This window comes from Melospiza melodia, chromosome 19, assembly GCF_035770615.1.
Source record: "Melospiza melodia melodia isolate bMelMel2 chromosome 19, bMelMel2.pri, whole genome shotgun sequence".
NCBI lineage: Eukaryota > Metazoa > Chordata > Aves > Passeriformes > Passerellidae > Melospiza > Melospiza melodia.
Genome location: NC_086212.1, coordinates 1,207,501 through 1,228,783, shown reverse-complemented (window position 1 = coordinate 1,228,783; position 21,283 = coordinate 1,207,501). Strand labels below are relative to the sequence as shown.

At 60.9% G+C, this 21,283-nt stretch overlaps 1 protein-coding gene across 4 annotated transcripts in view; it reads left to right on the top strand.

Moving 5' to 3' along the window:
- DLGAP4 (DLG associated protein 4) overlaps positions 1-21,283 on the top strand; it is a 161,842-nt gene that overhangs the window by 15,234 nt on the left and 125,325 nt on the right. For all 4 annotated transcript variants that reach the window (XM_063172101.1, XM_063172100.1, XM_063172099.1 and 1 more), the window contains exon 2: positions 13,095-13,291. The gene's annotated coding sequence lies outside the window, so the exon portion shown is untranslated. The remainder of the gene's footprint in view (positions 1-13,094; positions 13,292-21,283) is intronic.

The window sequence follows — 21,283 nt, the reverse complement described above, 5'->3', positions numbered from 1 at the left end:
CCCTGGTGCCCTGGGGATGTGGTTTGTGCTGCTGGCTCTGTGCTCTGCCCCGTGGGAGCTGAGCCTCCTGTGCCCAGCCCTGGGGTGGTTTGGAAGGGCTGTGGTGTTGGGGAATGGATGAGTTTTGGGAAGGCCAAGGCTGTAGAGCTGTTCCTGAGGTGTTCCTGGGCCCCCCGGGCTCCTGCCTGACCCAGAGTTGGTTCCTCACCCAGGAGAGAGGAGCCTGGTCCTGTAGGAGCTACAGGGGACTCAGGGGCCCTGCCAGGGACAGCGAGGGCTCTCCTGGCTGGGGCAGTGTGCTGTGCCTGGGCACCGCCTGAAGGAGGAGCCCCCACACACCTGGCATCACCCAAAGCCCACAGCCCCCATGCCAGCAGGCGGGCACAGGGCTGGGGGCTCCTCTCAGAGCCATGACCATGCCTGGCACCACCAGGGCTCTCGGGGAGCCCAGCCCAGCACGGAGCTTTGCTGCTGGAGTCCTGCCCAGGCAGGGGCAGCCTCTGTCACACAGCAGCCGGGGTGCCAGGGAGCTGCGGGCTTGTGCTGCTGCCCATTCCCGGGAAGGAGGGAGGCTCTGTGTGCCCCCACGGCCGCCGGGGTGGCCCCAGCCCGGTGCCAGGCTGCCCTTCCCGGCAGCAGCAGCGGCAGATCCGATTTGCCGGCCCCACTAAGCAGGGTTTAATTTTGTTAAATAAATACAGAGTAATGGCAGCGGGGCTGGGAGCCAAATGGCCCGGGGACATCCTTGGGAGCGGGGGGGCTCTGCAGCGGGGCAGGAGCGGCTCTGGGAGCGGGGATGGGGTCGGGCAGAGCTGCTGGCGGCAGGGATGCTCCGGGGGGTGCCGGGCGCTGCCGGGCTCGCTGCTGGAGCAGATGTGGCCGCTCACCGTGCGGTGCTGGCGGCCACGCTGCCTTCCCAGCCATCGCTAAATGGCTGCTAAACAGCACTGTCAGAGGCACACTCATCTTCCCGTCCTAATTAGTGGATCAGACAGTAATTTGTAATCCGTTTGAATAGGAGGATCGGAGTGTCTCGCCCTGGAGCCTGGGCAGCGCGTGGGGGTGGCAGCGTGGAGCAGGGCAGGGACGAGGGCTGTGCCCAGGGTCCTCCTGGTGCCTGCAGGAATTCTCTCTGCTCTCAGGCTCCATGAGCCTTCTGCTTTCTTCGGAGCTTCGGCATTTTCATTTCTCTTTGTGGTACCCAGCGCGGCGTCCCCAGCAGCAGGGTCACCTCCTGCTGTCCCCGCAGTGGTGGCAGTGGCAGGGCACTGTGCCTGGTCACCAGGGCCCTTTGCAGCACCAGCTGGGCATGGCCACACTGGGGCTGGGATGGGCTGGGGCCAGGGTAACCCCCCCGGGCACGGCCATCCCAGCAGGGCTCTGCTCTTAGGTGTGCTCGTGTTTGTGTACTCAGTGCTCAGGATACAATGAGCATGGAAAAAAGCCAAAAGGTTGAAAAACAAGAAGTGAAAGAAGAGGGATTGAGGCTGTGAGGTGAGCGGACAAGGCAGAGAGCAGCACTCTCCGGGTGGAGAAGCCGAGCTGGGCTGGCCAGAGCAGCGTGTGGAGCGGGAGTTTGGTGTGAGGCCGCGGCTGAACCGTGTCAGAGCCTCTGGGTGGGCCTAGGACAGAGCTTAGGAGCAAGGCAGGGCTGGGGATGGAGCTCAGGAGCCAGGCAGGGCTGGGGATGGAGCAGCACTCCCAGGGCTGGGCATGGAGCAGCACTCCCAGGGCTGGGGATGGAGCTCCCAGGGCTGAGGATGGAGCTGGGTTCAGGGCTGGGGATGGAGCTCCCAGGGCTGGGGATGGAGCTGGGTTTGGAGCTGGGGATAGAGCAGCCCTCCCAGGGCTGAGGATGGAGCTGGGTTCAGGGCTGAGGATGGAGCTGGGTTCAGGGCTGGGGATGGAGCTCCCAGGGCTGGGGATGGAGCTGGGTTCAGGGCTGAGGATGGAGCTCCCAGGGCTGAGGATGGAGCTGGGTTCAGGGCTGGGGATGGAGCTCCCAGGGCTGGGGATGGAGCTGGGTTCAGGGCTGGGGATGGAGCTCCCAGGGCTGGGCATGGAGCTCCCAGGGCTGGGGATGGAGCTCCCAGGGCTGGGGATGGAGCAGCCCTCCCAGGGCTCCCAGCAGCTCTCCTGCTCTGCAGGAGCAGTGGACAGGACAGTGGCTGTGGGGCTGAGCCCGGGGAAGGGGACAGGCAGTGGTGACAGGGTGGCCTCGGGTGCTGGGCTCACAAACAGCTCTGGGTTCCGGGGCAGGGCTGACAGGCAGGGTCAGGCTGTGACAGAGCCGGGGCAGCAGCAGTGGGACAGGGTCACAGTGCCCTCGCCGGGGTGGCACCGAGCAGCTCAGCGCTGGCCGCGTCTTTAGCGCCAATTAGCTGGGGAGAAGCACAAGTGTCCTGCATGCATTGACCTTTAGAAACGCCGCGGTTCGGGAGCAGCCGGGCAGCTCAGGGAGCGGGGCAGGCACGGGCAGGGTGCCAGCCCTGGGGACACGGCCTGGGCACAGCCACCCGCGGGCAGGCGGGGCACGCAGCCGTCCCGGAGGTGCCGGTGGAAGGCAGGAGCTCAGGCGGTGACTCCGAGGAGCTGCCCTCTCCTGCTGCGTTTGCCTGCCTTCAGCAGCGTGCTCATGGCAGCAGTGACTCACCGCGCTTTTCTCACCGCTAATGACGAGCGGGGCTCCGCTCACTCCGGCTCACACAAACCCAGCCTCTCTCCCACATTGCCATTAGCAGGGCACAGCCGTCCAGGGCGTTCCGAGAGGCCAGCTGAGAGAAAACAGCCGCGCTCCCCCAGTCCCAGACCCCCACAGCTCCCCCGATGCTGAGGATCTGCTCCAGAGCCAGAGGGAGGAGAAAGGGGAAAGGAGAAAGGAGAAAGGAGAAAGGAGAAAGGAGAAAGGAGAAAGGAGAAAGGAGAAAGGAGAAAGGAGAAAGGAGAAAGGGGAAAGGGGAAAGGAGAAAGGGGAAAGGACATGATTTTGTGGGGAGGCTGCAGTCACTGGAGGCTTCAGTAGCCACATGCTCCACTTTTGGAGCTTGTTCTGGTAACCCACCCACAGCTGCACCCCAAGACGGGATAGTGAGAGCCCCCAGCTCCTGGAGGAGCAGCAGGAGGTGTCTGTGGGATGGAGGGGCAGCATGGCCAGAGCAGGGAGTGAGGAGCCTCAGGAGCTGCTCTCACTGCAGTCCCTGCTCCTACAGAAAGTTGTGGGTCAGGAGAGGAAAGCTCCTTTGGGGGTGAACTGGAAGACAAGCCTCAAGCCAGGCCTGGCTGTGGGTGGCTTGCAGGTGACAAAGGAGAGGAGCAGGGTCACCATATGGAACATGGCCACCATGGAACAAGGTCAATATCCAGAGCAGGGTCATCATGGAGCAGGTCCCTGTCCAAGGAGCAGGGTCACCATGGGGAGCAGGGTCACAGTGTCACATCACCCCAGAGCAGGGTCACTGTGTGGAACCATGTCACCCTGTGGGACAGGGTCACTATGGGACAGGGTCACCGTGTGGGACAGGGTCACCGTGTGGGACAGGGTCACTGTGTGGAACAGGGTCACCCTGTGGGACAGGGTCACTGTGTGGAACAGGGTCACTGTGTGGAACAGGGTCACTGTGTGGGACAGGGTCACTGTGGGACAGGGTCACTGTGTGGAACAGGGTCACTGTGTGGGACAGGGTCACTGTGTGGGACAGGGTCACCGTGTGGGACAGGATCACTCTGAGGGACAGGGTCACTGTGGGACAGGGTCACTCTGTGGGACAGGGTCACTGTGGGACAGGGTCACTCTGTGGGACAGGGTCACTGTGTGGAACAGGGTCACTGTGTGGGACAGGGTCACTGTGGGACAGGGTCACTGTGTGGGACAGGGTCACTGTGTGGAACAGGATCACTCTGAGGGACAGGGTCACCGTGTGGGACAGGGTCACTCTGTGGGACAGGGTCACCGTGTGGGACAGGGTCACCGTGTGGGACAGGGTCACTGTGTGGGACAGGGTCACTGTGATATGGGGTCACCGTGTGGGACAGGGTCACTGTGTGGGACAGGGTCACTGTGTGGGACAGGGTCACTATGGGACAGGGTCACCGTGTGGGACAGGGTCACCGTGTGGGACAGGGTCACTATGGGACAGGGTCACCGTGTGGGACAGGGTCACTGTGGGACAGGGTCACTGTGTGGGGAGGGTCACTGTGGTATGGGGTCACCGTGTGGGACAGGGTCACCCTGTGGGCAGGGTCACTGTGTGGGACAGGGTCACTGTGTGGAACAGGGTCACTGTGTGGGACAGGGTCACCCTGTGGGACAGGGTCACTGTGTGGGACAGGGTCACTGTGTGGGACAGGGTCACCGTGTGGGACAGGGTCACCCTGTGGACAGGGTCACCGTGTGGGACAGGGTCACCCTGTGGGACAGGGTCACCGTGTGGGACAGGGTCACCGTGTGGGACAGGGTCACCGTGTGGGACAGGGCCTTTGTTCAGTCATTCTCAGATCCAGAGAGGAACACTGCCCCGTTCTATGGCAGAGCCTGTCCCACAGCATGCCCAGCTCACTGCCCAGCTCTTGCCCCCACCAGGACCTGCTGTTGGCTGCCTGCTGGTGGCAGAAGGCCCCAGCCTGACCCCCGTGCTTGGGTGAGTGTCCCCCACACCCCCCACAGCCCCAGCCCCTCCTGCAGTGCCAGGGCTGTGAGTCACGGAGCCGGGATGAGCAAGAGCCTGAGGCATCACACGGAGCCTCATCACTGCCGTGGGCTCGCCTGCCAGCCTGCCACGCTTGTCACGCTCCCCGGGGACGAGTTGGTGGCCCCAGGCATCACTGGCAGCTTTAGGCAAAGCAGGGCCCAGCCCAGCGCAGGTCCTGCCTTCCCTCCTGCACTCTGGGTGCAGTGGCAATGGTGGCAGCAGCAGCGACAATGGGGACACCAGCATGGCACTGCGTTGGATGTGCCAGGGTTGGTGGCTGAGCCCCTGCTCCCTCTGTGCTGGCAGCACACACAGCCCTGGCTCCTGCAGAGGGGCCTGGGGGATGGAAGGGTCAGGGCTGTGCTGGGCTGGCTGTGGAGCCACTGCAGGAGCAGGAGGTGAGGATGGAAATGAAACGGTGCTGGGCTCTGAGAGGAGGGGAGGAGAGGGGACAGGAGCTCTGCCTGCTTTCCTGGTTGGGGGCTGGAAGGGCTCCTCACCCAGCTGGGCTGCTCTGTCCATCCCCCAGGGTCACAGGGTGCCCTGCCTGCATTGGGGTGTGACCCTGCTGGCACCCAGGGCAGACCTGGGGCTGTGGGAACAGAATTCTGTGTGTGCCCATCGATCTTTGGGTGCTGGATACATCCAAAGCACTCCAAGGATGGCTCTTGTCTGCGCTCATCCCAAGTTCCGAGGGATTGGAGGGGTCAGCACTTGGTCCCTGGGGAGGTTTCCTGGGGCTGGAGGCTGGAGCCAGGGCTGCTCCCAGGCTGGCAGGGCAGGGGCTCATCCTCCATCCTACCCAGGAATGTGTTGGCTCACTTGGATCAGAGAAACCCCTCCTCAGGCAGAGAGAGCAGCGGAAAGTTCTGGCGGCTCCACAGGCCCCAGGGCGGGGCTGGAGAGGGATGTGGCATGTGGGGGTGCCAGGCTCATCAGGACAGCCCTGGCACCTGCCCTGCCAGCAGGTGGGGGCTTCCTGCAAATCCATCCTCACACTGCCTTGGGCCAAACCTGGGGTGGAGCTGCTTGGGTTGCTGTAAGGGGGCACTTGGCAGCTGCCCCGCACCCTGCCCAGGCTGCAAGGTGGCACCTTTGGGCACAGGGACCTGCCAGGGCTGTCCCCAGGGTGCAGTGGATGGGGGTCAGTGGCACCCTGTACATCCCTGGCTCAGCCACTTGGGAAGCCCAGCCTGTGTGTGTGTGCTAGACAGCAAGAATTCATTTGAAGATGTCTTTTTGCCCCTTTCTCCCTGAATCAGCAGATGTGGGGCAGAGCTGGCTGTTGGTGTTTGGCACACAGGGCTGTCTGTTCATTAGCCTGACATCACAGGGCTGTGTGACGTGTCTCCAGTGGCAAATTTAGCCCCTGGTCTCTTCCCTCTATTGCAGCAGGGCAGGAGGGAGCCCCTCACAGCAGGGCCTTGGTTGTTGTTTTAAGGCAAAGGGATGTGCAGATGTGAAAGGGGGAGGGAGATGGGGGCTGTTTGGGGAGGAGACTGAAGGAAACCCCCCCACACAAACACAGCTGTGCCACGGTGGGCTCGAGGGGAGGGCAGCAGCCAGGCAGGAGGAGCTGCTGAGCTCCTGGGAGTGGGGACACACCCAGTGTGTCACCTGTGTGTCACTGCCCGAGCCCCAGGCACTCCAGCACCTCCACACCGAGGTGTTTGGAGGGGGCATTTCCCCAGGTGCCACAGGAGCCTGGGAAGCTGCTGAGCCTTTGGCACCAGGACAGGAAGGTGTGAGACACCTGGCCAGGCACTGCCCTGGCCCTGGCCCAGCTCCTGAGGATGGGCAGCACCCAGGACCCCATTCTCTGGAGTCCCTCAGCATGTCCAGCCCCCAGCACTGCCTGTCCTGCCCTCCGTCCCAGCAGGGCAGGGGGCAAGGTGCCAGAGGTGTCCCCACGTCCCCCCTGTGCCACAGGAGGGGATGCCCAGCTCGTTCCCACTCGTGTCCCATCACTGCCCATGACCTCAGCTGGCTCCTGTCCCTCCTGGGGCCAGCCAGCCCTGCCTCCAGCCCCAGGCTCTGCCTGGCAGCCGTGTGCCAGCTGACAGCTCCCTCCCATCCTGGGGAGCTCGGGGCTGTTCTGTCAGATGTCCCCAGGGGCTGCTGTGTCTGCCTCCTCTCTGCTCCACCTCTCCCCACACCAGGGAAGACAGGCTGTGACAGTGGCAGTAATGCCACCCTAGGTGGCTCCCTAAAGGACCCCAGCCCCAGCCCTTGCTCCTCCCGAAGCTCTCTCCACTGAGCCCCCTCTCCACGGCACAGCTGGCAGGGGATGCAGCCAGACCTGGCTCAGGGCAGTGCTGCCACAAAACCGGGCTGGGAAACTGCAGGAGAAAGATCTCCAAACCTGAAAGTGGGAATTTCTGCAGGGAGGGAGCGCTGGGGGTCCTGGGGGAGGTGACAGTGACCCCCAGCATGGCAGGGAGCCACAGGTCAGTGTTCCTGAGCTGGGAGAGCAGAGCTGGCAGCAGGGCTGGAACTGCTCCTGGGGCTGGAAGTGTTCCTGGGTTGGAAGTGTTCCTGGGCTGGAAGTGTTCCTGGGCTGGAAGGGCTCCTGGGGTGGGAGGGCTCCGGGGGCTGGAAGGGCTCCTCCGGCTGGAAATGTTCCTGGGCTGGAAGTGTTCCTGGGGCTGGAAGGGCTCCTCAGGCTGGAAGGGCTCCTAGGGCTGGAAGTGTTCCTGGGCTGGAGGAGATCCTGGGGCTGGAGGAGCTCCTGGGCTGGAAGGGCTCCTGGGGCTGGAAGGGCTCCTGGGGCTGGAAGGGCTCCTGGGGCTGGAAGGGCTCCTGGGGCTGGAAGGGCTCCTGGGGCTGGAAGGGCTCCTGGGGCTGGAAGTGTTCCTGGGCTGGAGGAGATCCTGGGGCTGGAAGGGCTCCTGGGGCTGGAAATGTTCCTGGGCTGGAGGAGCTACTGGGCTGGAAGGGCTCCTGGGGCTGGAAGGGCTCCTGGGGCTGGAAGTGTTCCTGGGTTGGAAGGGCTCCTCAGGCTGGAAGGGCTCCTGGGCTGGAAGTGTTCCTGGGCTGGAAGGGCTCCTGGGCTGGAAGGGCTCCTGGGCTGGAAGGGCTCCTGGGGCTGGAAGTGTTCTGGGGGCTGGAAGTGTTCCTGGGCTGGGAGGGCTCCTGGGGCTGGAAGTGTTCTGGGGGCTGGAAGTGTTCCTGGGCTGGAAGGGCTCCTGGGGCTGGAAGTGTTCTGGGGGCTGGAAGTGTTCCTGGGCTGGGAGGGCTCCTGGGCTGGAAGGGCTCCTGGGGCTGGAAGGGCTCCTGGGGCTGGAAGGGCTCCTGGGCTGGAAGGGCTCCTCAGGCTGGAAGTGTTCCTGGGCTGGGAGGGCTCCTCGTCCCCCCTGCTGGAGGATCCTTGTCTGCCTCGGGGGAAGCCCAGCAGGCAGAGAGGCTCCTGCTGTCCTCTGAGCAGCCAAGGTCGTTTCTGGAGCCGGTGCAGATGCCAGCTGCCACGTGGCCCGTGCCCGCAGGAGTGGGGGTAATTAGCTGGAAAGATGGTCAGGCAGCATGGGAAATGGGAAATGGGAAATGGGAAATGGGGAATGGGAAATAATGGGAAACGGGAAATGGGAAATGGGAAATACTGGGAAACGGGAAATGGGAAATGGGGAATGGGAAATAATGAGAAATGGGAAAGGGAAAATGGGAAATGGGAAATGGGAAACAGGAAATGGAAAATGGGAAATGGGAAATGGGAAATGGGAATTGGGAATTGGGAAACAGGAAATGGGAAATGGGAAATGGGAAATGGGCAAGGTGAGAAGGGAATGGCAGAGCTGTGCGTAGACCGGCGGCTTTCTGCTCCAGAGATGCCTCTCTGTGCCCAGGCCTTCCCCCCAGGCTGTGGGGAAGTGTGGGCACAGCTGACGTGTGGCTGGGGGCTGGCACTGGGTGCCCAAAGCAACCTGCATGTCCCCACAACACCCTGTGTGCCCCCACAGCCTGGCCAGCCTCCCTGGCCAGCTGGGTTTGTTCCAGCTCGGTGCCCTCAGTGCTGGAGGAGGGAAGAGCTGAACTGACCCAAGTGGGAACATGGAACAGCCACGCTGAGGGAGGAACAGGCAGCCATGGCAGTGCCCTCTGTAGTACCAGTGCCCCACGGCCATGGCAGTGCCCTGCAGCAATGGCAGCATCCCTCAGCAAGTACAGTGCCCATGGTGATGGCAGTGTCCCTCAGTGATGGCAGTGCCCCTCGGCAGTGGCAGTGTCCCTTGGCCGTGGCAGAAGTGGCAGAGCTGCTCCCTGGCATGGCGCCACCTCCTCCCTGGCTGTGCCCAGTGGTTCCTGCCTTGCTGCTCTCCAGCTCTGGAGCTGTGCTGCTCTGGGGGCTGGAGCTGGTGCAGGGCTGGCTGTGCCCTGCCCCCTCTCCTGGTTACATTTCTGTCGGGTTCAAGGGGAACCTGCTCCAGGGCACTGGCACTGGGCTGTGTGTACCCTGGAGGGTGACTCAGAGCCCAGGGCGGTGTCCCCAGGCTGGGCACACCAGGTGCTCTGTGCTGCCTGACTGGACTCCTGCAAGATCCCAGCCTGGGCTGTCGGTGCTCCAGGGCTGCTGTCAGAGATCCTGGGCATGGTGATCCTGGAGCTCTGCTCCATGGCTGGCTGGGGGCTGCTGCCCCTCTGCTGTGTGCCCCTCACTGCCCAGATGTGCTGCCCCTCTGCCCTGTGCCCCTCACTGCCCAGATGTGCTGCCCCTCTGCTGGGTGCCCCTCACTGCCCAGATGTGCTGCCCCTCTGCTGTGTGCCCCTCACTGCCCAGATGTGCTGCCCCTCTGCCCTGTGCCTCTCACTGCCCAGATGTGCTGCCCCTCTGCTGGGTGCCCCTCACTGCCCAGATGTGCTGCCACTCTGCCCTGTGCCCCTCACTGCCCTCATGGTGCTGGGCATGGCCCAGGGCATTTCTCCAGGCAGTGATGTCCAAGCCTGAGCACTGCCATAGCCCCTGTTCCCATCCCTGGGACATGGAGGCTCCTGGGCTGCTCCATCTCCTTGCCCTCATGTGTGGGACCAAGGGCCATGAGCCAGGACTTTGGGAGAGCCAGGCACACTCCCTGGCTCTTGTCTTGGCTCTCTGGCATCTCTTTGGCACAGCCTTGCCCCTCCATGCCCCATGATGTCCAGCTGCAGGCAGAGGGGGTGCTCACTGGCCATGCTGGGGAAGGGCTTGGTGCTGATGCTGTGCACTGCTGGGACCTGCAGCGTGTGGGGGCATTCACAGTGTGTGGGGACAGCCTGGTGCCACAGTCCCCAGAGTGCCCACTGTCCCCAGAGTGCCCACTGAGATCAGTCTGCTTGTGGTTATCAGTCTGGGAAGCCTCTTGGAGAATGCTTTGGGGTCTCCTGGGGTGTCCAGGGCACTGGGGCGAACTGGTTTGTTAAGGAAACCAAGTGGGACGGTGAGCTGCTGGGGCCAGCCGAGTGTCAGAGCTGCCAGGGAATGGTTTGGGAGGCTCTGGCTGCTGTTCAGGGATGGGAAACAGGAATTCCAGCTGTTGGAGATGCCTGAATCCTGAAAGAAAAGGCAGCAGAGTGTGGGAAGATGGGCCCTGGGCTGTGCTGGGAGGGTGTGGAGGTGTCCTGGTGGTGGCCTCATCCGGGCAGAGAGGGTGGCACAGCGCTCTGTGCCTTGTGATGGGCTCCAGTGACAGCTGTGGAGAGGCTGGCAGGGACAGGGTCCCAGAGGGGATGTTGGGGTGCTGGAGCTGTGATGTCCTGCTCTGACAGTCTGACCCTCCTCAGGTGGGCTCACCTTGGCTCCTCTGCTCTCCCCCAGCAGGGATGGGACCATCCCAGAGCTCTGCCTGGGGGAGCAGCCCCTGCTTTGGGTGGGGCTGGGTCTGCTCAGCCCCTCCTGCAGATCGGGCAATTGGGAGTTCTCCTGTCTTACAAATTCAATTTACTTTTCTCTGACCCAAATGTCTTTCCCACCTTGCCAAGGAAGCATCTGATCAGCAGCAATTAGCAAAGCAAGCTGCGGTGCCTCGGGGAACACTCGGCAGATGTTCGGGAGCTCTGTGGGGGCAGGGGCAGGCCCTGGCAGGGCAGGGGAGGCAGCACTGGCACCTGGGCACCTCTCCACAGGCACAGCCTCTGCAGCCAGGGCAGGGGATGAGCCTGGGAAGGGTCCAGGAGCAGCTGAGGGAGCTGGGAAGGGGCTCAGCCTGGAGAAAAGGAGGCTCGGGGGGCCCCTCTGGCCCTGCACAGCTCCTGCCAGGAGGGGACAGCTGCTCCAGGGAACAGGGACAGGAGGAGAGGGAACAGCCTCAAGCTGCACCTGGGGAGGTTTAGATTCGATAATATGGAAAATTTCTTCATGGAAAGGGTGCTCAGGCACTGGCACAGCTGCCCAGGGCAGTGCTGGAGTCACCATCCCTGGGAAGTGTTCAGAAAAGGTGGCTGTGGCACCTGGGGCCATGGGTTAGTGGTGGCCTTGGCAGTGCTGGGTTAAGGGCTGGATTCAATGATTTTAGAGGGATTTTCCAACCTTTATTTTTCTGTGATTCCAAGCCCCCACGGCTGCCCGGGTTTTTACTGTGGTTTGATCTCAGCTCACCTTGCCTTGCTGCTGCTCACCAGTGCATCCAGGGAGAAGCTGGACTCGGGCACTGCCTTCCCATCCATCATCAGTGATTCTCTTTTCATTTGCTTTTTGGGCTTCACCTTTTTAATCCAGCTGTCTCCTGCCTTACAAATGTTCTTCCCTCAATTACTTACACCAGGCTGCAGGGCCGGTTCCATCCATCTCTGGCTGAGCTGGCAGAGCACAGGAGGGGCCACCCCAGCCCGTGTCCCCTCCTCCCCAGCCTGCGCTGGTGTCCAGCTGTCCTGCCCTGGCAGGGGAGGCCTTCCCTGTGCTCTGAGCACTGAGCCCATCCCGGGGGGCTCCTGCAGGGGGTGGGAGCAGGCAGCTCCCCTCCTCCTTCCCGGGGATGCAGGGGGACCCTTCCCCTTCCTGTCCCCCAGTGCTGCTGTGGGGATTCTCTCTACAGGCACACAGGGAAGGTGCCTGCCTCTCCCAGAGAGCGAGCTGGAGAGCAGGCAGCTCCTTCCTGCCCTGTGGAGCAGCTTCTGTCCCATCCCATCCCATCCCATCCCATCCCATCCCATCCCATCCCATCCCATCCCATCCCATCCCATCCCATCCCATCCCATCCCATCCCATCCCATCCCTGGGAGGTCCCCAGGAGAGGATGGCTCAGGGGGAGGAGCAGAGCCCTGCCATGTGCACTGCGCCTCCCAGCTCCAGAGAGGCACTTCCAGAGAAGGGATCCCGTGGCTGCTTGGGGCTGAGGTGCACTCGGGACTGGTCCCCTCATGGAAGGAGGGGCTGTAAGACACATCCCACTGAGCACCGTGCTGTCCTTCCCACTTGGGATTCCAGCTGCTGCCCTTTGGAGCGGTGCTCTGGGTGCTGTGCCCTGTCCTGCAGCCATGCAGAGCTGCTCAGCTGTGGCAGGACATGTGGCAGGACCCTCCCAGGTGCCAGGGCATGGCACAGCCATCCCTCCCTCTGCCAAATCCCAGACGAGGGACCAGCCCCACCATCCCTGCACCAAGACTGCTTCATCCCCTCCTAATGCTCTTATCTTCAAGGCTCCTCTCAGATTAAAGGCCCAGCAGCCAGTTCCCTCCCTGGATTTATTGCAATGCAGTTTTCTTCCCCTAATCTGATCCGGGTGTAAGCTGCTCTTTGGGAAGTGCATGGGGAGGACAGATGTGCCTGTCCCTGCTGCAGCAGCCAGGCTGGCAGAGAGCAGCAGGGAGGTGCCCTGCCCTTCTTGGTGCCATCTCTGGCTCTTCTCAAGCCTTGAAGCCCATTTCTCCTCAAACTGCTGAGAGCAGTTCTGTGGAGCTCCAGGTTGGTTTGGGCCCCTCACAACCAGAAAGACCTTGAGGGGCTGGAGCGTGTCCAGAGAAGGGACCGGGGCTGGGGAAGGGCCTGGAGCACCAGGAGCAGCTGAGGGAGCTGGGAAGGGGCTCAGCCTGGAGAAAAGGAGGCTCAGGGGGGCCCTTCTGGCTCTGCACAGCTCCTGACAGGAGGGGACAGCCAGGGGGGTTTGGGCTGTGCTCCCAGGGAACAGGGACAGGAGGAGCGGAAATGGCTTCAAGCTGTGCCAGGGGAGGTTTAGGTTTGGGTATTAGGGAAAATTTCTTCATGGGAAGAGTGCTCAGGCACTGGCACAGCTGCCCAGGGCAGTGGTGGAGTCACCGTCCTTGGCAGTGCTCAAAAGGCGATTGGCACCTGGGGACAGGAGTGAACATGGTGGCAGTGCTGGCTGGGTGTGGTAATCCAGCAGGTCCTTCCCACCATAACAGCTCTGTGCCCTGAGCCAGGGCAGAGTCTGGGGCATACCCACAGCTCCCTGGGCTCACGTGTGCATTGTCCCTCCACAGCCCAAGGGTCACCGAGCTGCCCCCACCCAGAGCCGGCACATGGGCCAGCAGCGTCCCCCCGCCCGCCGCGGATGACGGCAGCGTCCTGCAGCAGCTGTGCCACCCACGAGAGCTGTGCCACCCACGAGAGCTGTGCCACCCACGAGAGCTGTGCCACCTGCAGCAGCTGTGCCACCCACGAGAGCCACGCCCAGCCCGTGAGTGCTCGGGGCAGGACTTTGGGGACACGGGGTGGCTCTGGGGGTTCCATGGGTGAGGGGCACGAGGCATCCACAACACGAGGCTGTGGACGCTGGGGGTTGTGTCCTGTCTGAGGTGCTGCTCTCTGCCCAGTGTGGCAGCAGACACACTGCTGGCAGGGCAGGGGCACAGGGCTGTAAAGGGCACAGGGCTGAGCTGCTGTGAGGTGCTGGCAGTGCCCCAGCGTGGGCACAGAGGGTGGCTGGATGACACTGCTGTGGACACTGCAGGGCACTGTTGCAGGTGTCCCTGGGGCAGGGAGGAGAGCCCAGAGAGAGCCCCAGCCATGACCCAGGTGGGGAGCAGACCCACAGCCCAGCATGGGCTCCCTGGGTCTGCCCTGGCCGTGCTTTGCCCTGGGCTCTGCCCCCTCAGCCTGGGCTGTGCCCCCCGAGCTCTGGGCTCGCTGTGGGCATGCTGGGCACGAGTAGGGTGCAGGGGCTCAGCACTATGACTGGCCAGGGAATGTGCCAGCCCAGGGGAAGCCTGTGTTCCCCCTCAGGAAAGGACAGGGCTCTGGGCTTGGGCAGAGCTGTGGCAGCTGCTGGTCCATGGGGAAGGGACGTGTTCTGAAAACACAGGCAGGGTGAACACACAGAGTAGACCTGCAGAGGAATAAATCCCATGGCTTTCCTGCATCAGGAAAGATTTCCTGGTGTGATCCAGAAGGTGACACCAGCTCCATCAGCCCAGCCCACCCAAACACGCAAAGAGTTTGGGTTTGGCCTCCCAAGGAGACAAGATGGGCAGAAAACCCAGTGAGCACCCAAAGCGTGTCAGGAGATTGTCCTACACAGCCTGGCAGCAGCTGTGGGAGCCCAAGGGCTGGGAGTGCTGCAGGGGCTGCTGTGGGAGCCCTGTCCTGATCTGGGTGCCCTGTCCTGCTGTGGGAGTGCGACCGTGTTCACAGGGGTCTCAGGTTGAGGGAAGAGACAAGGATCTGACTCCATGTTTCAGAAGGCTGATTTATCATTTTATGATATACATTACATTAAAACTATACTAAAAGAATAGAAGCAAGGATTTCATCAGAAGGCTGGCTAAGAATAGAATAGGAATAGGAATGATAACAAAGGTTTGTGGCTCAGGCTCTCTGTCTGAGCCAGCTGACTGTGATTGGCCATTAATTAGAAACAAGCACATGAGACCAATCACAGATGCCCCTGTTGCATTCCACAGCAGCAGATAACCATTGTTTACATTTTGTTCCTGAGGCCTCTCAGCTTCTCAGGAGGAAAAACCTTAAGGAAAGGATTTTTCATAAAAGATGTCTGCGACAGTGGGAGCCCTGTCCTGCTGTGAGTGCCCTGTCCTGCAGTGCCACCAGGCAGAAGTGAAGCAGAGCTTCCCCAGAGAGCTCACTGAGTGTGGGGAGCCCAGGCACTCCCAGCACAGCGCTTCCTCCCTGCAGCTGCTGCTGTGAGTTGTGTCACACGATAATCCGGGGGGGTTTTTGGCCAAGCTGATCTCTTTGCCCCTCTTTGGGCCAATCAAAGGGGTCTTTGCAGCCTTCTGGGCCGTTCTGGAAGAAGAGCTCTGCAGGCTGCATTCTGGATGGCTCTCCCAATATCAAGGCTCTGGCAGTGGTGCAGGGATGTGAAGGAGATTTGGGGATGAGGATGGAGGTCAGACACACACCCATGGGGTGGCTGCTGTGCTGGGGTGAGGATTCAGGCCCTGCCCAACCCAATCACAGCCTCTCTGTATGGCAGGGAAGCCTTCCTCAGCCCTCCTCCTCCTCCCAGCTGGGCAGTGCCTGCTGAGGGCTGGGACACAGCCACACTCTGGGCAGCACCAGGGACAGGGACAAGGACAGGAGGTCGGGTGGGTTTGGGGGTTCCCTGGGGGTGACATCAAGAGGCAGCATGAGACAAAACTTGCTTTTGGGATGTGGGAAGGAAGACCTGGAGCAAATGGTGCCAGTCCCCATGGGGCACAAAGGTGGAAGGTTCACAGGACAGTGATGTCCTTAGAGTGGGAGAAACCTCTGGGAATGCCCCTGGGAATTGAGGGGTCCCCAGACCCCCTGGGTGGGACTCCCCTCCCCTGGGGGACCCCAGCACCACGGTGGGAGCAGCAGCAGCCCCAGTTCCCTGCCCCCAGCAGCCATCAGCTGCCTCCTTCCCTTCTCTGCAGCTGCTGGATTTCTCTCTGGGCTGTTTTTTCAATGTATGTGACACATGTTTGGTTCAAAGCGCTTAATTGCCTCTTGGGATGCATTTCATTTATTCATTAAGAGAGAAATTGGAGTTGTTGGGTTTGCTTTATTTTGCTATTTTTTTCCTTCCTTTTTTTTTCCTTTCTCTATCCTGTAAGGAAACGATGATTGAAAAAACTCCACATATGCCTCCAGCATGTGTGTGCCCAGCCTCTCTCCTCGGTGCCCCCCAGCCTTTCTCCTCAATTCCTTTCAGCCTCTCCTGTTGCTCCTGACCAGGAGTGGTGATCCCTCTCCAACCCCTCTGCAACCCCTCTCCAATCCCTCTCCACCTGGGATGAGAGGGTACAAGAGCCCTGGATGGCTTTGCTTGTGTTGCTCAAGGGTCAGGCCAGGGCTGTGTGCATGGGATATGCTCCTGCCCTGCCCGTGCCACTGGGATACCCCTGGGTGGGAATGGTGCCATTTCCTGCTCTGGGGACTGGGAAAGGCCAGGATGGATGTTAAGGGTTGGTGCCTGTGGCCTGGGCCATGCCTTCAGAGCAGGGTCTGTGCAAGCAAAGTGCTGCAGATCCATCTCCTGGCTGAGGCCAAAGCAGGAGTCACACACCTGGGAGAAACCCCTGGGCACTTGGGAGAGGATAAATGGGAATTGTCTGGGATAGGCAGAGATCCAGACAGGCAATGGACTTGGGTTGTGTGGAGATCAAAGAGGAAACTGGACAGAGAGATGGCTGCAGAACAGAGGCAGGCAGGGATGGATAGATTGATGGATGGATGGATGGATGGATGGATGGATGGATGGATGGATGGATGGATGGATGGATGGATGGATGATGGATGGATGGATGGATGGATGGATGGATGGATGGATGGATGGATGGATGGATGATGGATGGATGGATGGATGGATGATGGATGGATGATGGATGGATGATGGATGGATGGATGGATGGATGATGGATGGATGGATGGATGGATGGATGGATGGATGGATGGATGGATGATGGATGGATGATGGATGGATGGATGGATGGATGGATGGATGGATGGATGGATGATGGATGGATGGATGGATGGATGGATGGATGGATGGATGGATGGATGATGGATGGATGGATGGATGGATGGATGGATGGATGGATGGATGGATGATGGATGGATGGATGGATGGATGGATGGATGGATGGATGGATGAGGGATGGATGGATGGATGGATGGATGGATGGATGGATGGATGATGGATGGATGGATGGATGGATGGATGATGGATGGATGATGGATGGATGGATGGATGGATGGATGGATGGATGATGGATGGATGGATGATGGATGGATGGATGGATGGATGGATGGATGGATGGATGGATGGATGGATGGATGAGGGATGGATGGATGGATGGATGGATGGATGGATGGATGGATGGATGATGGATGGATGGATGGATGGATGGATGATGGATGGATGATGGATGGATGGATGGATGGATGGATGCATGGATGGATGGATGGATGATGGATGGATGGATGGATGGATGGATGGATGGATGGATGGATGGATGATGGATGGATGATGGATGGATGGATGGATGGATGGATGGATGGATGGATGGATGGATGGATGGAGGGATTTCTCCTAAAAAGCTGCCTGAATCCAGAAGGGTGTGGTGGTGGATGCTGGGGTAGGAAGATGGGGCAGAGCCAGACCCACAGGCTCCACTGAGGGCAGGTGGATCCTGACCCCACATATCCCTCAGGGCTTCATCCCAGAGGCCTTGGTGCCTGGAATCCTCCCCAGGACCCTGCCCCAGACATGGATCTGCTACCAGGATTTGCTGTCCCTTGTTTTTACGGTGTGATGTTTTAGTCTTCCTCCTCCTCAGCTCTTATCAGCATGAACATTCCCACTAGGATGGGTGGGCTGGGCCAAGCCTGCAGGAATTTTCTGTCCCTTGTGAGAGGTACCCCCCTCCCTCCCTGCATCCCCTTTGCTCGGTCCCAGTGCCCAGAGCAGGAAGAGCCATGGATTTTAGGGGCAGATCTCCTCCTGAGGGGCTCCCTGCATTTCCTGAATCTGGGCTCCACAGTGCTCCAGCCCTGGGCTGAGTCCCCTGGAAACTTGTTCCCTGGAAAGGAGGATGCTGTCCCTGGATTTCTCCGTTCACCAGTCCCTGAGGAACACAAATCCAGTCTCTGTGTTCTGGAGAGATGTGCCAAACGTTTGGGTGGCTCCCAAACCCCTGGTAATGAGGGATCTCGTGCACCAGCAGATGTGGGGGTTGTTTCTCTGTGGGTTCTGGGAAGTGCCATGAGTCTGGGAGGGGAATGAGCTGCCAGGGGCTGGCAGTGTGGGGATGCATCAGCAGGCTGGGATTGGCAGTGGATGGCTTCCAGCATGGAATCACAGCTCTGGGAAGGGGCAGCCCTGCTCCTGGGGTTCAGCACCGACCCTGCCCTGCGCAGGTGAGCAGCTTGCCCAACAGCAGATGCCAAAATGGAACAGATCCCCCCAGCCCCAGTCCAGGTTCCCCCAGACCTGGATCCGTGTCCCTGTGGCCCAGAGCCCCCGCAGCACCAGACCTGTGCTCTGGGGTGCTCTGCCCTTCCCAAGCCCTTGTCCTGCTTCCCGCCAGCTGCTGCAGACCAGCGAGCCTTCTTCCCTCTGCCTTCTCCTCCTCCTCCTCCCACTCCCCAGGTCTGGAGGGAGAGCTCAGCTGGGGCTGTCTGTGCCAGAGACAAGCACAGGGAAATGGGAACGGCTGGTGCTGCTCCCGCCAGGCTGCCTGCCAGGGAAGCTTTGGCTTTATCTCCCGAGCCAGGCACCCTGGCAAGGGAACCAAGGCCTGCCTGGGGCAGGAGGAGGTGCTGGTGCTGCTCCAGACCCCTGGGCTGGCTCCAGAGGGGTTGTTTTCCTCCCGAGCAGCACTGCAGCACTCACACAGAAGGATTTGCAATGCAGAGGAAACCTCCCACCCGCACGCGGCAGCGTGGGCAGCGAGCGGAGCCGGCAGCGGCTGCGCTCCCACGGGCTGGGCCCCACACCCTGCCCTGCCCGGGCACCCTGGGCCTGGCCTGCCTCTGGCACCCCTCCCTGCCAGGAGGGACCATGGGGACCCTCTGGGCACTGAGGACAGGGCTCTGCCCTGGCACCATGGAGGCGATGCTCTGCTCCCTCCTGCTTTGGGCTTCTGTCTCCTTCCAGCACCGCATTCCCTCTGCCCTCTGCTGAGCAGGGACAGGGTGGCTGGCACAGCTGGCATGGCTGGCATCACTGCGTGCCTTTCTTGGTGTCCTGGGCATGGAGAGCACTATGGGGAGTGCAGATGTAGGACAGGAAGTCTGGGGTCTGGGATCCAGCAGATCCGTGTGTGATCCATGGCTGGGTGTTTGGCAGGAGGAAGGGCCGCGAGGTGTCACAGGTCAGTCCCACATCCAAAGGCAGGACATGGCTCCTGGTGCCCTCAGGTCTTGCTGGGAGAGTGAGGGTGGCTGGTGGAGATTTGTTTTGCAGGGACTGGAGCGTCTGGTCCTCCGTGAACCAGGAATTCCACAGGACTGGTGGGAATTCCCACAGGCTGGGTGGGAGAGGGAGTCATCCCTGGGCCTGGGGATGTTGGTCATATCCTTTCCTGGGAAGGCCACCATGCTCTGCTCCTTGCAGAAGCTTCAGTGTCACCCGTGGGGAGAAGGACCCCCCTGCCAGGCGCAGAGGAGCTGTTTGTGCCCTCCTCAGTCCTTCCATGGGGCAGGGAAGGTTTGGGTGATCCCAAGGTCACTCCATTCCTGAGGCTGGGCTGAGGGACATCACAGTGCTTTGGGCTGCTGATCCTGGTGAAATGGGCTCTGGTGGCTCCCACTGCTTCCCCCTGAGCTGAGGGGGGTGTGGGGTGATCTGGAGGGAATGCCTTGGAATTTCTGGGCTCTGGGTGTCTTGACCCAGGCAGGGCGTTCAGGGTTGAGCAAGGAGTCCAGAGCACAGCCCCATCTCCTCCCACCCTCATTGCCTCCACACCCCACTGAGCAGGAGGCCTGAGCCCCATCCTGGGCAGTGGAGGATGCCCTGCTCTGTCCTGAGCTGAGTCAGGGTGGGAGCTGCAGGGACCTGTGCTGGAGCACTGGGTGCCACTGCTGGGACACTGCAGGACACATTTCTGTGGAAGCCCAGGGAGGTGAAGGGGCTTTCCCTGCTCTCCTGGTTTGCCAGCACTGCTGGGCTGCTGGATGTACATGGCAGGGGCTGGAGCTAGATAAGCTTTAAGGTCTCTCCCAACCCAAAATATTCTGTGATTCTACATCAGGAGCTCTGCTCGCTCACAAAGGGTGGGTTGGCAGGAGGGGAGGAATTTCTCCAGCTCCTGAGAGGAGGCAGAGCCCCCCCCTGGAGAACCCTGGGGAGTGGGACCCCCGGGATGCTCGGCAGGGCTGTGTTTTCCTGCTCAGAGCACAACTGTCAATGGCAAAGCCTCGGCACAGACTCCATTGCTGAGAAACACTGTGGGCTGGGACATTTTGGAGAAGATTTTTAGCTGCAGCAAAGAAATTTGGCAGCTTGGAAGCAATCTAATCATCCTCCTCCCATATGCTTGGTGCTATTTAAAAGGGAGCATGTACCCGATTCCTTCCGACCAGCACGCTGACATTTCCACTGTGCGTTTGGAAATAAATTTGGCATCCGCTGTCAGAATCTCAGACTGAGCCCAGAGTGGCTAATTTGGGCTCTGAGTGCCTCTGCAGAGCACCTTTCTCTGCTGGCAGTGCCCGAGGAGCCAGGGCAGGGTCTGCTTCCCACGGGCACTGCCAGCCTTGGGGATGGGGGGCAGCAGAGCCTGGGGCCTGGCAGTGGCTCCAGCCCTTCCCAGCAGCCCCTCAAGCTGAGGAGGCTTCAGGGTGGGGCTGTGCTGGATCCCCTGAGGCACAGCACAGAGGCACAGGGAGCCCTGAAGGCATGGGCTCATCCTGAGCCAGGGCTCTGTCCTGCTCCGGGCCCTGGGCTCTCCAGAAACTGCCCTGAAACCCCTCTGAAACCTCCATGAAATATCCCTGACACCTCCCTGAAACCTCCCTGAAACCTCTCTGACACCTCTCTGAAACCCCTCTGAAACCTCCCTGAAATATCCCTGAAACCTCCCTGAAACCCCTCTGAGACCCCTCTGAAACCTCTCTGAAACCCCTCTGAAACCTCCCTGACACCTCCCTGAAACCCCTCTGAAACCTCCCTGAAACCTCCCTGAAACCTCTCAGAAATCTCTCTGAAATCTCTCCGAAATCTCTCTGAAATCTCTCTGAAACCTCTCTGAAACCTCCCTGAAACCTCCCTGAAACCACTGAAACCTCTCTGACACCCCTCTGAAACCACTCTGAAGTCTCTCCTGCCCAACACCCAGGGCTGGCAGGCCATGGAGGGGCACTTGGGGGACATTTAGGGACCCCCAACTCCCTTCTCCTGTCACACAGCTGAAGGGGGGCGCCCCAGGAGTGTGGGGGTGGCAGCGCCGCCCCAGCTGTGCTGGGCTCTGCGCTCAGCTCCGGCTGCGCCTGGGAAAGGGGCAGGAAAAAGGCAGGAAAGGGAGAGGATAGGGGCAGGAAAGGGACAGGAAAGGGCAGGGAAGGGGAGGATAGGGGCAGGAAAGGGGGGCTGCTGCCACCTGCCTTGGGGGGACACATGTGGGGACCCGGGCACGATTGTGCCCATCCCGCAGGTGTGACAGTGAGGATGGCTCCTGTCCTGTCCTGCAGGTGTCACAGTGAGGATGGCTCCTGTCCTGTCCCGCAGGTGTGACAGTGAGGATGG